At 44.0% G+C, this 16103-nt stretch overlaps 1 pseudogene; it reads left to right on the forward strand.

The window, feature by feature from the left end:
* Positions 1 to 14232: 14232 nt before the first annotated feature.
* LOC122800543 lies at positions 14233 to 14386 on the forward strand (annotated as a pseudogene).
* Positions 14387 to 16103: the final 1717 nt, after the last annotated feature.

Below are 16103 nucleotides of genomic sequence, written 5' to 3' on the forward strand. Positions count from 1 at the left end.
ACACACACACACACACACACACACAAACACCAAAAAAATAAATAAAACCCTGAAATAAGAAATGGGAAGACATCCTGTTCACAGAAGGAACCTGAAGATAAACCAGGTATGTGAAACATGTAAGCATGTAATTGAATACAGTACTTGGTCTGTAATAATGGGATAGATGATTATGAAATATGTATATGTTCCATCAGTACTTGCTGTAATGATGTCCTGCTGAACAACTGCTATGGACATAGCACCTGACTCTGTCTGCAGTGGGCCATACCTGTCAAATGTGCAGATCTGCACAGAATGTCAAGATTTTGCCATCATAGTGTTTGTTCTGTTCTTCCAAACATCTGTACTAGTCTGGCAAATAGCTGAAGGTGGAAATAATGAAGTCATGACAGACACATGGGTTTCAGACCCCACCACCTTCAGAACAGTCATGGTAATGCAAAATGTATCATGCACAAACTTCATAGGTTTGTAATAGGCATATCTATGATCTGTCCCTATATATCCCCCTAATGTTAGGCTTTGTCGACATGTGATGCTCTAATAGGTGAATAGGTTGGGTCACAGCTGAGGAGCCTGATACACCCTGGGAAGGGACAGCTCACATATGGCAACCAGTAGAGTGCTTGTCAAATAGTTGTGTCTGTGCTACTGCTAGACCAGTTAATGGGATGTTGCCCATATCCATATGTAACCTGTGAATATGAGTATTCTACATGTTTGTATTGTAAATCTAGGATACCTATATAGGGCATGAGCATATTAAAGAACTGTTTTAGATGTGTGTGTTACACTGCATGTGATATATTGAATTAATAACATTCAACTGTACAGTGCTCTTCTGGACAAAGTTTAGAGTTGTGACAGATATATGTAGTCACTTATATATATACTTGTGTTATGGCAACTATATTGATACATTATCAAAATTGATTTCCCTGTTTTGTCACCCAGTGAGGTGGACCAAAGACCAGAAGTCCTGGTATAACATGTTGAGATGTATGATTGAGCTGCAAGACTGTAAATATAGTGTGCCATAATGACATAGAACACAAATGTGTACCAGGTATCCCCCGAGCATGTGTATGCATGTGTATGTTCAGCTGAAAGGCATAAAAGTAATAACATAGGTCACAAGCAGTCCAGAAAATAGGGCATGCATGTTGCACATGTGTAATATCACTGTCACTGCATACAACAAAATAAAATGTGTACTGCTACTGGTTGTTGCATTGCCATGAAACTGATATGGGTACTACAGCAGGCATGCTTATCACGGAGTAATCAGAGAAATGTACAACTGTGTTATGACCCACTACCCATGCCTACCACTAACAGCTATATCAACACCCATATACACTAGATATCAAAGTGTACACACCCCTGTTGGAATGCCAGGTCTGTGTGTTGTATGCCAATGAGACCACAGGAAGTCATGTCAAAACGTTTCTCATCGCAAATGTGACCCATAACCTGTACAATTCTATTGAAAAAGAAACAAAGCTGTTTCATGGAAAGTGAGCAACCATTGCCAAGTGAAGGTGTGATATGACGTTAGAGTACAAACCAAGACAAATTAATGCTTTAATCATCTCAGCAGGTGTTTACACAACATACCAGTGTAAGGGTGTGCAGACAAATTCAACTAGCTTACTGTACCAAGTATTGCTTCCCATATGCTGGAGGGACAGGTTCATAACCCAGAAACTGCCCATGCCATGGAATAGACTTCCCATACATGTCAAGCAGAGCACTTCACTGGCACTCTTCAAAAGAAATCTTGATGAGTGGATGGGAAATAGAAGTGTCTCCACAGGGATCACTCCAGTGGCTTTACTTGGCAGAGGCACTGGAACTAAGGTCAGGTGGCATGATGCCAGGGTAATCCCATGGGCTAGGCTTGTAAAGACTCCAGGGCTATTAGCCTAGTACACACCTATGAACCCATGAACCTATATGCTTCCACAGGATGGGTTGTTATGTTCCCTATTGAACTGAGCAGGCTATAGGACACATCACAGGTGGGGATTGTGTTGACATGTGCTTTTGTGGGGTTATGTTCCAATTGCACAAGTACCATGCATTGTAACAGAGGTGCGTACACTTCATATCCACTGTATCTATATGGAATCAGCAGTACCTTACCTGTACAACCATCTCCCACCAACGATAGAGTAATCCCTCTTGGTGAACACGACCAAGACACACAAAGCACATAATAGGTTGCTATAGTGGCTGTACAGGGACACATAGGTGCAGACCACAACTTGGAAGCAAGTGCACCTCTATCTGAACAAGCATGTAGGTTCACAGGTGACCTCCTGTAAGGCTGACTATGACTAGAAATCAGACATATGAAAACCACCAAGACCAATTGCAACCATGTCTACACATATGTACACAGTCTCAGAGCCAGTAACACAAGTCAACCTGTACTGGGGGTAAAGTACACCTCATACACACATTCCATGGATACAGGCAACCTACAGGACAGGATAGGCAGGAACAGTGGCACCCTGTCCACAACAGTAGTACAGGGGGATATGTACATCACCCACACTCCTGCCCACATCAGTGGTGAGCATGGGCATGACGCCGACTGATGGCAACCACAGCAAGTCTACAAGGGGCATGAGAACATCACAGTTTGCCTCCTACATGAACACAGGCATGTGCTCACAGTCCCATCACACACTACAGTCAAACACACTCATGCCACCATACACACACTATCCACATGGAATACGGCCACTGTCACCCCTCTACAAAGAAATTAATGGTGTGTAGTGGATTATGCCATTAAGTGTCCAACATTGGGGGAACTGGACAATTCAGGGCCAGCAGTGTAATGCAAGATGTACAAGCCATGATAGCTTAAAGTGTTATGGTATACTCTGGGTTATTTTCAAGTAATACCCACTGTTGATGTACACATGGACAACTGTATGAGGTCCTCTGACCTTTTTTCCTGTTTATGTCTTCCAGGTACAATGTCCCGGGAATGGCTGCCCACATACACACCCCTGGAAAATGATGCAATAATCCAGTTCCTCATAGTTCATCATGCCATCCTCTTCAGGCCCAGGGCCCAGGATCTGCAGGAGAGGACTGCCCTGTGGAACGAGCTCATTCACAGGTTAAACGATGTGGGCCTGCATAACTGCAATTATGAGCAGATGCGGCATTGTTGCACAGATCTGATCTGCCACACCCATCAGTGTGCCACTGCAGTTTAGAGGGACCAGCTAGCCACAGGTAGGGGGTCAAGCCATCCCGCCCTCACTGACACATGCTGAGGAGCTCCTTGCCAGCCTTGGGGCACCCGTTCACCAGCCAAGCCAGCAAGCTGAAGACAGCATTGTGGAGGTGGGTGCCACCAAAACAATGGGCAAGGCACATACAGGTAAGGCCCCAGGGCACATTAGTAGACCACTGTTGCTTATCCATTTTCATCTGTAAAGTATCTACATGCATATGTCAGATAAAATAGTCTGTTGCGGCAGTGTAGTAATGAACAGATGTGCATAATCTCTAGTATTGTGGGTTTGTACTGTTGATCTGCTGCAATGCTGCTCCCACCCTGTACCAATGCCGCAGGTGTGGCTACTGACATTACATCTCTCACACAACTATTTAGGTCCCTCTGGTATACAACTGGGGCAGCACCCTGTAGCTGGTGAGTATGGAGTTGTTTTGTTCAGGTTTGCCAATACACTGGCCATATTATGGCCATGCTATTTGCCATGCACACATTTAACACCCCTACCCATAATGTATGCTGTACATGTTCACTTAATGTTGCTGTTAACTGCACTGCATCACAGTGATCACCATGGTGGCATATCTGAAGGGTATGTAAGAGTCCTGCAGTATACCTAACAACCTATCAGTGCAAGATGTGTGGACAGAGATGAACATAATGGTGGGACAAATGGCCTACAGTAGGGACATGTTTGAAACATTACCCTTATACAGTGGCTACGACAGTGTATACACCACTATCACAATGGCAACTGTTCCTGATCTAAGCAACGGCAAATCACAATACCACATTGCACACCTTTTGCAACCTGTAATGTGATCCTAACATGAGCAATGAATGTGTAGTATCATGGAATCCTATGTTAGGACAACAAATATGGGAATACATACCTTAACAAACACTGGAAGGATATGTGCGCATACACTCCAAATAACAAATTGTGGAAGCAGCTTGTGAGGTACTGACAGCATTCACTCTTCTTGAGTACACATCTTCCATCAAGTACAGGGCCTCAATGTCACACCAAGTAATGGTCTGCTGTCCAAGAAGTATGTCCATGACATTTGCCCACTCACTTGCATCCATGATATTTGCCCACTCACCTGCAACAGATGCAGCCATGGCTTGCACCCATCTTACAAACCACAAAATGGATCCCGTATCTGAATGGTAGCATTCAGGAGTGGGAAAAGTAGCATGTAGTCCACTGCAATCACACCGTGGTTACTATCTGTGAGGCAATATGCAGGGAACTACCAATATAGTGGTTCTTGCCTAGCCGAGTGTGTTTGTGTATAAGACGTGGGTGAAGGGTGTTCTCTGAGTAATAGAAGGGTTGCCCATATTGTTCAGTAATCCATAATGTTACATGTAGGGCTATGGACTGTCTACACCAACGTCTCCGGTGTTTGACATCTGTTGTCCTTGTAAGGTGGACATTGTGACATATACTAGGTCCTCAACATAATAATTTAGCAAAACCCACCCCACAATGGATCCTGTTATTACACAATCACAGCAACCTCCACAAAGGATACTGACAGACACACAAACTTACCAATACTGAGATTCAAACCCCTACCTAATTATGTATTGCTACTATAGTGCACCGCATTTATTGCACATGCCACGGAGTTTATAGGATGGATGCTGTCCCAAGGTATTTCTAAGGTGAGGAACATCACCAGCCCTTGTAAATACTGGCATTGAGTTATGTAGTGGGTGAGAGATCCCAAAAATAATTTTATCCTACACACACATTTATATTTGCCTGGGGTGAGGTTCAAACCTCTATCTACCAATCTTTACAGATCATTATATTATGCATTTACCACATGCACCACTGACCTTACATGGTTTAGGGTTGGCAACAGGTACTTCTAAGGTGGATGATATCTGCAGGACTGCTAAAGTCAGGCTCTGAGATGTGTACTGGGTGTAAATGGAGCCAAAATATTTGAGGTGCAGACATACATACACACATAAGCACTTGCCACTTTTGAGATTCAAACCCATACCTATGTAGTTACTGCTAGTACATTGTTTCGCATTTATGTCTCGTGCCATGGAGCTTACATGTTGAAGAGATGTGCCAGGGTATCTTTGAAGATGACTAACATCAGCAGCAGTGCTAAAGGAGGGTTAAAGGGAGAGTAGTAAGTGTCAATGTCTATAAAATCAGGGATCATTAAAGACATGCACACTCTCTCACACAAACACACACAGTTTCCATGTCTGGGATTAGAACTCCTACCTAACTAGTATACTGCACTATAGTATTACACAGTTATTGCAGAGCTTAAATGCTGGAGAGCTCTCCCCAGGTATCTTTGAAGGTGACTAACATCAGCAACAGTGCTAAAGGAGGGGTAAGGGGAGAGTAGTAAGTGTCAATGTCCATATAATCAGGTATTATCAAAGACACACACACACACACACACTCTCACACAAACACACACAGTTGCTATGTCTGGGATTAGAACTCTTACTTAACTGGTATGCTACACTGTAGTATTACACCGTTATCTCACATGCCATGGAGCTTATATGTTGGAGAGCTCTCCACAGGTATCTTTGAAAGTGATTAACATCAGCAGAGCTAAAGGAGGGGTAAGGAGAGAGTAGTAAGTGTCAATGTCCATAAAATCAGGTATTATCAAAGACACACACACTCTCTCACACATACACACACAGTTTCACAGTTGCTATATCTGGAATTAGAACTCCTACCTAAACAGTATGTTGCACTATAGCATTACACAGTTATCGCAAGTGCCACGTAGCTGCCTATGGGCTGGCATTTGTCCAATGGGTTATTCCAAGGTGACTGACATCACTAGGCATGCTAAAGTAAGGCAAAGGGAGGTGTAGTGACTGTGCATGGTCTCAAAATCATTCATCAGCACACACACACACACACACACACACACACACACACACACACACACACACACACACACACACAGAGTTTCATAGTTGCTATATCTGGGATTAGACCGCCTACCTAACACTACAGTATTACACATGTATCGCAAGTGACATGCAACTTATAGGGCTGAGATTTGGCCAAAGGGTTATTTCAAGGTGACTGACATCAGCAGGAGTGCTAACATGGGCAATGGGAAGAGCAGTGTATGTGAATGGGCCATAAACCATTCTTCTGGAAACACACACACAGACACACACACACACACACACACACACACACACACACACACACACACACACACACACACACACACACAAACACACACACACACTCAGTCACACACAACTTTACATTTGACAGGACTGGGTATACAAATGGTAGATGAATACTAATTTGTACCATCGTGTTACACAGTTATCACAAGCATCACAGACACTATAGGGCTGAGGGCTACCAAAAGCAATGTTTACAGTGATTGACATCAGCAGATCATGTGATATCGGCCAATTGGATGTGTGATGGGTGTGACAGGCCTCATGATGGAAATCCCTCTGTCACTGTCTATTTTTCTCTCCTCCACATCTCTGTGTGTGTATGTTTGACATATTATAGTGTGTTGGCCTTAGATATGTGTGAGTATTCCTATCCAATGTGTGTGCAAAGCATGAATGATGTACAATGTGGTGTGTGTGCACAGACATCTGTGACTGACAGATATGTATAGTCCACTGTGTTGTCAGACATGGGCTTCATTTCTTAAAGTGCAGGAGCATGCCCAGTATGACCTTCTGCACTGAGTGTGTGACTCCATTCCAGGTAGGTTGCACTCCAATCCAGGGTTTGGTCTTCTACACCTACAGTTAGCAACCTGGTTCTGCAGGATATCTGTAGATAGGTTGACAATATGGAGTCACAATGGGCGACAGATAGTGGGATACTGTAACTATTGTGTCTGTGCTACTTGTGTTACATGGTTGGTGTTAGCAGAGATATTCAGATGTATGTACTGTTTTACACTGTGATATATTATGTCATAGGTTCATAGGTTCATACTAGGCTATCTGCCCTAGGGCATTTATAAGCCTAGCCAGAGTGTGTTTGGCTTTCGCCACCCATTTTAAATTAATTTTGCTATGCCCTTTTTTGAGGTTAGTATACTGTGCCTCTGTCTAACATTGACACAGAAGTGATACCCGGGGTAAACCTACAATCTCCCATCCACTCATCAAGATTCCTCTTGAAGAGAGTCAATGAGGGACTCTGCCTAACCTGGACTGGCATTTTATTCCAGAGTGAAGGGAGCCTCTGGGTTATGAATCTGTCCCTCCAACATGTCCTATTTATTTCAGTGCTGAGGTTCAAGTCTCTCGAGCGCATAGCTCGATGGGATTTGGATTTTCTGATGTGCAGCATGTCCATTAATTCCGGGTTGGACATGGCTTTATACGTCAGGCACAGATCGCCTCTGAGCAGGCGGTATGCCACTTAGTAGAGCTGGAGTTTCTTTAACCGGGCAGCATATGTCATCTGTTTGAGCCCTTTGATCCTCTTGGTGAGGTACTTTTGGGGTCTTTCCAGTTGCTGCAGGTGTCTGGTAAGGTACATCCCAAAAGGGGTATTGTACTCAATTATGGGCCTGATGAGGGATGAGTAAAGAGGCACGATGACCTTCCCTGATCTAGATGTGAATCCCTTCATGATTAGGTGGGCTATATAAAATGTTTTTCTAACCACTTTGGCCACGTGGTTGTCAAATGAAAGATTGCTATCAACCTGGGTGCCCAGGTCCCTAATTACTTCTGTTGTACTTAATGGATTACCACCTATGTGGTAATTTGTGGGCACTTTGTTTTTGCCAAAGGGGATGACTATACACTTTTTGGCATTTAGCTTGAGGCCATGGCTCTGGCACCAGTTGTCTGTTTCTATGAGGCCCTTTTGGAGGATGCTTGTGTCGGCTGGAGAGTCGATTATGGCGCCCAGTTTGCAGTCATCTGTGAACTTGGTAAGCCACAGTCATCTTGCAGCTGAATCACAGATATACATGTGACATTCCCCTTATGCTGCCTTGTGCAGGGACATAGGCAATCTCTCATTACTTCATAACTGTGCCTTTTGTGGTCTTTCACTGATTGACCAGACTACATCAGTATACCATCAACTACTGACAGATATACTTATTTTCTCACAGTTATTTCCTGGGAAATACAAGATGAATGAAGCTGTGTCCAGTATTATGGTCTGCAGCCTACATATTCTTGCACACTCATGCCATTCTGGAGGGGTAGCTGCAGATACTTGCTGATGGGTCTGTGTAGATGGTCCAGCACCTTGATACTATGGTGGCTGAGGATCCCATTCTTGTACATATATCGACGTAACAGAATGGCCATATCCTGCTGTGGCCATACCTCTCAGCTGTACAGATTCACCCAGGTTACCCAGAGGCAGGGTTCATGTATCTGGTCAGTTCTCCTTCACATTGTGGTTTATGAGCAGGTTTGTAGCCACCCATCACTGGGTTTGCAGGCAGGAGTAGTATGGGCACACATCATAGTTTCAGACTTCACACACTCCATGATGTCCATGCTTCTACACTCCCACTCTGTTATTCTATTCTTTTCCTAACATTATGCTAGTGATATCTGAGAAGTAGCCCTATAGTTGTCCCTTCATCCCAACGGTATTTAGGGGTTGGTCCACAGTTCATGCAGTAGGACATGGTGGGCATGCTCCTGGGATTTGTCAACATGGCCTTGTATTTGTGTTCTGTTGACTGTATTATGTTGTTAGTTGGGACCCCATGAGATAACATGCATTGGCACTACAGGTAAGGCACAGGCCTTTGACAGAGGACTGTAGGCCATTGGTAGTGATGCAGGCCATCTGTAGCAGGCCAGTGCATTCTGTCACTCTTACATTCCCAGGCTGTGAGCCACTGGATTCCCTGGGGTGACAGGGTAAGTGTGTGAGGTGTTAATGGCAATAGTTCCTGTCCATATTAATCCAATGGTCTGGATGCTGGCAGGGTGCTGCTTACAGCTAGGGACACACCTGCATGGGACACCTCTTCAGCTTGATGCATTCTGTGGGTATTCCCATAGAGAAGTGGGGGTCATACTGTGCTCATTTCCAACAGCAAGGATATGACCTGTGATAAACCTGTGGCTGATGGTGGGGCGAGCTGAGTGCATGTGTGATATGGAAGCTTCTTGCAGCTGACTCACAGATATACATGTGACATTCCCCTTATGCTGCCTTGTGCAGGGACATAGGCAGTCTCTCATTACTTCATAACTGTGCCTTTTGTGGTCTTTCACTGATTGGCCAGACTACATCAGTATACCATACTACACAGACAACTAATGTGCTGCTAACCTGTATGTACAATTCCAAAGGTGCGTGCAGTTGACAGTTACATTTTATGTACTCTGTCTAGGGTACTTCTATCTGTGTACTGTGTGTATATCTGGGCCCGCATTCATGGCATTTCTATCTTTCAGACGGTGACAGATAGTGACATCTGGACAGTGAATATGGATGACTGCTGACATGGGTATTGCTGAGAAGCATTGTGGTTGGCACTGCAGTTGTCAGAACATGGCCCTGTCATCAACAGTACTGGCCATAGGCCACTGAGACACAACCCTCCATGCCTACATGCTGACCACTTCCAGACAATATTGAACACACAACAACCTAACACACGGACCCCTGCATATTGTACACATGCAACAATCTATCCTGTAGATTGGGCCAGGTCAGGTAATCTGTGCTCCACTGTTTTTAAACCCACACGTACATGTTACTGCATTTCTACATAGGATTGTGGGGGGGGGGGCACAATTGCTATGACTGCACTGGTATTTCTGGTACTCTGTTGGCTTCCATTTCATTTTGTATTCTGACCTATCATGCAGACTGGAGGCATATCAGTAGAGTACAGATCTTAGGTTTTATTGACCTACATTTCAGTTTCAGACTTCTTACCCTTCAGAATTAACATACAACTGCCAGACCTGCTGCAGTCTGCCTGCATAGGTCCGGAGGGGGGCTCTTCACCATTGCCATTAATTGGAGGCCTAAGCCCAGCCTTTCTTTATGGTCATCTGCAACTGTCCTGCTAGCTGAGGCTGGTGTTGGGTATGTGAGTCTCACTGACATGCATGTGTGTGTCCTATGGATGCACATTTGGGCCACCACATGTACTGCAGTGGGATTTGTCATCTTGTCTAGTACTGCCTAGTGTGCTGACACCAGTATTTGTTATGGATTTCATGCTGCCCATATAGGTGTCTACTATCTGCTGCCATCTCATTCAGCCAACCAATTAACTTGCATGCTCATATCCATTCCATAGATACAACTATCAGAACATACTACTCCATTCAGCAATTGATAGGAAGAGTGACTTACCTTGTGGCTGTGCCAGTACTGAGGACAGTGCTAGAGGGCTGACTATGTTGGATGCACATAGTACACTCCTTATACATGGTAAAGCATGGGTAGTGTCATGTTTGGCATCCCTTTTACTGTATGTGCGAGTCAGAGAGAGGCGTCATTCCTTGGGTCCCTACCGTGTCAGTACATGTGCTATGCATTGCCTTTTTGCCAAAGCCTGGGCATACTGGGCATGCCTCCTTCTGCCTACATGGGCAGGCTCAGGTTGTTCCTCCTCCGAGTCCCTCTGCGGCTGTGATGGCCTTGGCAATGGTGGGGGTCTGTGTGGCCTTGCCCCATGCTGTTCCTACTGGAGCTGTTTCCACAGGATCATATTGTGTAGCATGGCACATACTATGAACATTTGTGTACATGTAGCTGGAGAGTACTGCAAGGCTCCACCAGATATGTCCAGGCAGAAGAACCGTGAATTGAGCATTCCAAACACATGCTCTGCTATGATTCTGGTTTGTGCATGTGCCTCATTATGGAGTTCTTGTTCGGGTCTGTGTGCCTTTCTGACTGGTTTCATCAGCGACTGCTCCAGTGCATAACCAGCATCCCCCACTAGGTGGCCATATGGGATGTCCCCATTGGCAAATAACTGGTACAGCTGTGTCATATGCCAGATGTGGGAGTCATGATAGCTTCCAGGGCTGCCAGCAAACACACATTCGAAATAATGCCCTGGGCATCGCACATGACCTGGCAGTTGATGAAGGGAAAGCCCTTGCAGTTTATGTAGACCCTACCTTGCTCACCAGGCGATGCTTTGATGTGTATGTGCTGCAGTCTATAGCACCCACTACCTCAGGGTATTCTGCTATTTGGTGGAAGAGACACATATTGCTGTTAACACCTCATGGGTGTTGAGGAAATATATGTGTTTTCTGGCATGTGCTGACATGGCATCCAGGAACTGGTGGAGTACGCTGGATGCTGATGTCTGTGAGATCCCAATAATATCCCCAGTTGCCCTTTGTGAGGTACCTGTGGCTAGTATTCTTAAGCCTACACATACCTTGGTATCCACTCTGATGGGTTCCCCTCTGTTGGTTCTGTGTGTGAGGCGTGGCCGTCACAGCTCAACAATTTGCTGTAAAATGTCCCTGTCTACCCTATAGCACTCCACTATCTTCAGCTCATGTAGCCCCTGGTAGGTTACCCTGGGTCTGTACAGCAGCCCCTAACATTTTGTTAGGTTTGTCAGGTAAAATTCCCTGTCTGTGTACACCAGTGATGTAGAGATTGTGGGAAAAACCAGACTGGAAAGTGTTTGCATAGTTTACACTAGTGTGCTAGGCTGCTCCATGTATAATTGGCTGATTGTGATACATTTCACCTGCCAGCTATGATTGATTGCCTTCCTACTGATATTTTCCCTTCCAATTGCCTTCCCGTTTAAGCTCAGAGGTGTGGTGTGCATACCCAGTGCTCAGATGTGAACAAAGCTGTTATTTCCTGTTTTTTTTTTTTTTTTTTTGTTTAAAACTCAGTGTGCAGCGTGCACACCCATTTAGGCAATGTAAACACTGCTAGGCAGCCTCAGACACACCACTTTCCTTAGCTGTGCTTAGCTAAGGGCAAGCACAGGCCACAGAGCTCCAATAAGCTTACAGCATGCATGACACTCCCCCTTATGAGGTCATCTACCTCTTATAATTATACAATGGTGTTGCTGCACCTACATGGTTGGTTGAGAGCTAATACTGAGAGGAAATCTGTGATTCAGTATCAGTCCCCTCATTTGCATAAAACAGAATGCTAAATCATAGTTGCCACACTCACACTGAGCCTTCCCCCTTAGCAATCACTATTCCCTGGTATTTTTGTCTTATGCATGCCATTGACTATTATGGCAAAAGGCTGATTTGGGTTTAAAAGCTTATTTCCAACTTTTTTTTCTTATCTGCGGGCCTATCCCATTTGTGCACCGTTGCCCTATGCTTAAATGTCCGAAATCGGCCAAAAAAAAAAAGTTATTTTTTAGAATTTTGCAACTATTTCTTATGCAAATGGCCATATATTTGGCCATTGGCATGCCTACTATATTGAATACATGCTTTCTTTGGAGCTGTCATGCCTCGGTTTTGTAATTTGCAGAAATGTATTCGGCTAGTAACCGAATACATTTCTGCAGGTTACACTATTCCTGTACAGACGCCTGCCTGCTTCCTGGATCACTAATTCACCTCATTTGCATACTTTTCACCAGCAAATGGGGTAATTAGCATATAGTAGTGGTGTCCATGCAGGAATAGTGTAGGAGTATTAGTGATCATCCCGGGAGCTCGTCCCCTGGATTGGTCATCAGCCATATTGCGTGCAGCAGCTCTTGCACTATTCCTGCACTCCGTGCAGAGTTTGCTGAATTCAGGGGTATGTCTTTGGAATGTGAGGGTAAAAACAGAATACCCAAAGAAAACTTATACAGGCATAGAGAGGATGTACATATTCTGTATAAATGGCACCTCAGGGGAGAATGATTTGATGAACCAAGAGCTGTGAGGCATTTATGCTAATGGTTGCATCACTGTACCATTCAAGTTAGATGTTAATAATCCAACATGTTATGCTTAAAATTCTCTGTCTAACATCTAATTATACTGATTAAGCTTAGGTAATAAATCAGAGCAAACTGTTTAGTAACTGTAATCCTGATAGTAGGTTCTTAACATATAATATATATTCAAAAAATAACTCAAGGTATCTTGCATAACAGTAGAACTGACATGCCCAAACAAAATCTAAACAACTCAAGAATTTGTTATGTCTGCAGGAAATATTAATGATGCTCTGCTTCTGTTGTAAACTCAGTTAACAAAAATTAAAAGGCATTTACTTCCTTTATACTCTTCAGTTAGCATATATGTGTAGATATATATATATATATATTTATATATATATATATATATATATATATATATATATATATATATATATATATATATATATATATATGGGTCTACTTTGACCCACCGAAAGTACATTTCTTCCTTCATTCCATAGCCTGTATGAAACAACGTCAATGGGGTCATTCAGACAGGAAAAAGAAAGAGATCTCCATGTTATATTTTCATTAATTAAACTGATGTCATAGTGACTCATATGAAAGTTCTGCTGATTTCTTAAGCATTGCCGAGTGTACACCAGCAGTTCTTATAATACTGATTTCTTAATGAGCCCCAAACACCTTCACTCATAGTAGGAGTATACAATGTGGTACACTTGTCTTGTGTTATTAATGTCTGTTCTGTACTTCTGAAGACAAACATCAAAAATAAATTCAGCATATTGAATCAAGTATTATTAATATGTTTAAACATAACCAGGTTCAACAATATTTATTTATTTAACATATGTTTACCAGGAAAGTCTGACTTGGAACGAAGCAAATTTTCAGCGGAGGCTCGAGGAGAAATGCTCTTGATGCATGTCTTTGTAATGTGGGAGGAAAATGGAGCAACCAGAGGAAACCCACACAGACACAGGGAGGACATGCAGACTCAGCACAGAAGGCACCCCAGCCAAGAATCAAACTGGACAACCTCTTGCTGTGAGATGACAATGCAACTGATGCACTACTGCGCCATCCAGATTACTTACCTGGCAGGGGGAATACCATGATCACAAAGGTGGTTTCCCCTAGGGAGAGGCTCTTCCCTTGCACACTTCATTTGGGTTGACCCCTGTGATTTACCCAAATGTGGGAAACTCCACTGCATAATTTATTGTAGTGGAGGATTTTCCAGCATAGGCCTAATAATAATTTATTAATATGCCACAAGGAAATCTGATAGCAGGGCACCAAATTAGTGTAATCCTCTGCTGTGTTTTCCACATTTTAGGCTCATAGCTTCATAGGTAAGTACTAGGCTATCTGCCCGAGGGCATCTATAAGCCTAGCTAGAATGTGTTGGCTTTTGCAGCTCCCTTAGATTAGTTCCCTGTGCCTCTGTCCAGCAGAGCCATTAGTTTCCTGTGCCTCTGTCCAGCAGAGCCATTAGTTTCCTGTGCATCTGTCCAGCAGAGCTACTGCAGTGATCCCCGGGGTAAATTTTCTGTTTCCTATCCACTTGTCATGGTTTCTCTTGAAGAGTGTTAGTGAGGGGCACTGCATAATGTAGATTGGAATCCTGTTCCAAAGCATGGTGAGTCTCTGGGACAGGAATCTATCCCTCCAGCATGTCCTATTTATCATTGTGGTTAGGTTTAGATCCCTAGAGCATGTGGCTCTCGGGGATTTGTTTTTTTTTTTTAGGTGGAGCATGTCCATCAATTCTGGGTTGGACATGGCCTTGTATGTCAGGCAGAGATCACCTCTGAGTAAGTGGTATGTAACTGAGTACAGCTGGCATTTCTTCAGTTTGAGGCCAGTAATCCTCTTCTGTGGTCTTTCCAGCTGTTGCAGGTGTCTTGTAAGGTAAATCCCAAATGGGGCGTTGTACTCTATGATGGGTCTGATGAGTGATGAGTAGAGGGGCACAATAACTTCTTTTGTTCTAGATGCAAACCCTTTTGTGATTAGGTGGGCCGCATAGAAAGATTTTCTAACCACCTTGGCAATATGATTATCAAAGGAGAGATTACTATCTACTTGGGTCCCCAGATCCCTTATTACATTTTGTGTATTTAGGAGACTACCACATATGTGGTAGTTCACGGGTAATTTGTTTTTTCCAAAGGGGATGACTATACACTTTTTGGCATTTAGCTTGAGGCCATGATTTTGACACCAGCTATCCATCTCAGTGAGATCCTTCTGGAGGATGTCTGTATTAGCTGGAGAATCAATTATGGCCCCCAGTTTGCAGCCGTCTGTGAACTTGGTCAGCCATAGTCCTCCTGTGCTTGCCTGCACCTCTGAGAAGTATATACCAAACAGGAGGGGTCTCAGGACTGACCCCTGGGGGACACCACTTGTAACTAGTTTTGAGTCAGATCTAGACCCTGCATCTCTCACTGTGTGAGTTCTATCCATGAGCCAACTGGCAACCCATCTCATGATATTGGGGTTTATGCTCAGGTTGGTGAGCTTGTTTATAATACCTGAATGGGGAATGGTGTCAAAAGCCTTTGCGAGGTGTAGGTAGGCTGTGTGGACCTCCTTTCCCTTGTCTAAAGCCTTGGTAACTGTCTCAAAGAAGTCCACCAGGTTTAGGAGGCATGATCTGCCCTTAACAAAGCCAAACTGGGTAGGGTCCAATGTTTGGAGGTTCCCAATGTCTCTGTTAATGAGTTCCATGATGATGTGCTCCATAGCCTTGCAGACCAGGCTAGTCAGGCTTATAGGGCAATAGTTCCCACGGTCTGTTGTGGCTCCACCTTTGTGGAGTGGGATAGCTGTTGCTGTGTGCCACTCTATGGGTATGTAGCCTGTAGAGAGGCTGAGTTTGAACAGTGTGTTTAGGTGAGGGGTTAGTTCATTTTGGAGCTCATGTAAGACACAGCCTGGGAAACTGTCCGGTC

This window comes from Protopterus annectens, chromosome 4.part0 (assembly GCF_019279795.1).
Source record: "Protopterus annectens isolate FY-2018-M chromosome 4.part0, PAN1.0, whole genome shotgun sequence".
Taxonomy (NCBI): domain Eukaryota; kingdom Metazoa; phylum Chordata; order Ceratodontiformes; family Protopteridae; genus Protopterus; species Protopterus annectens.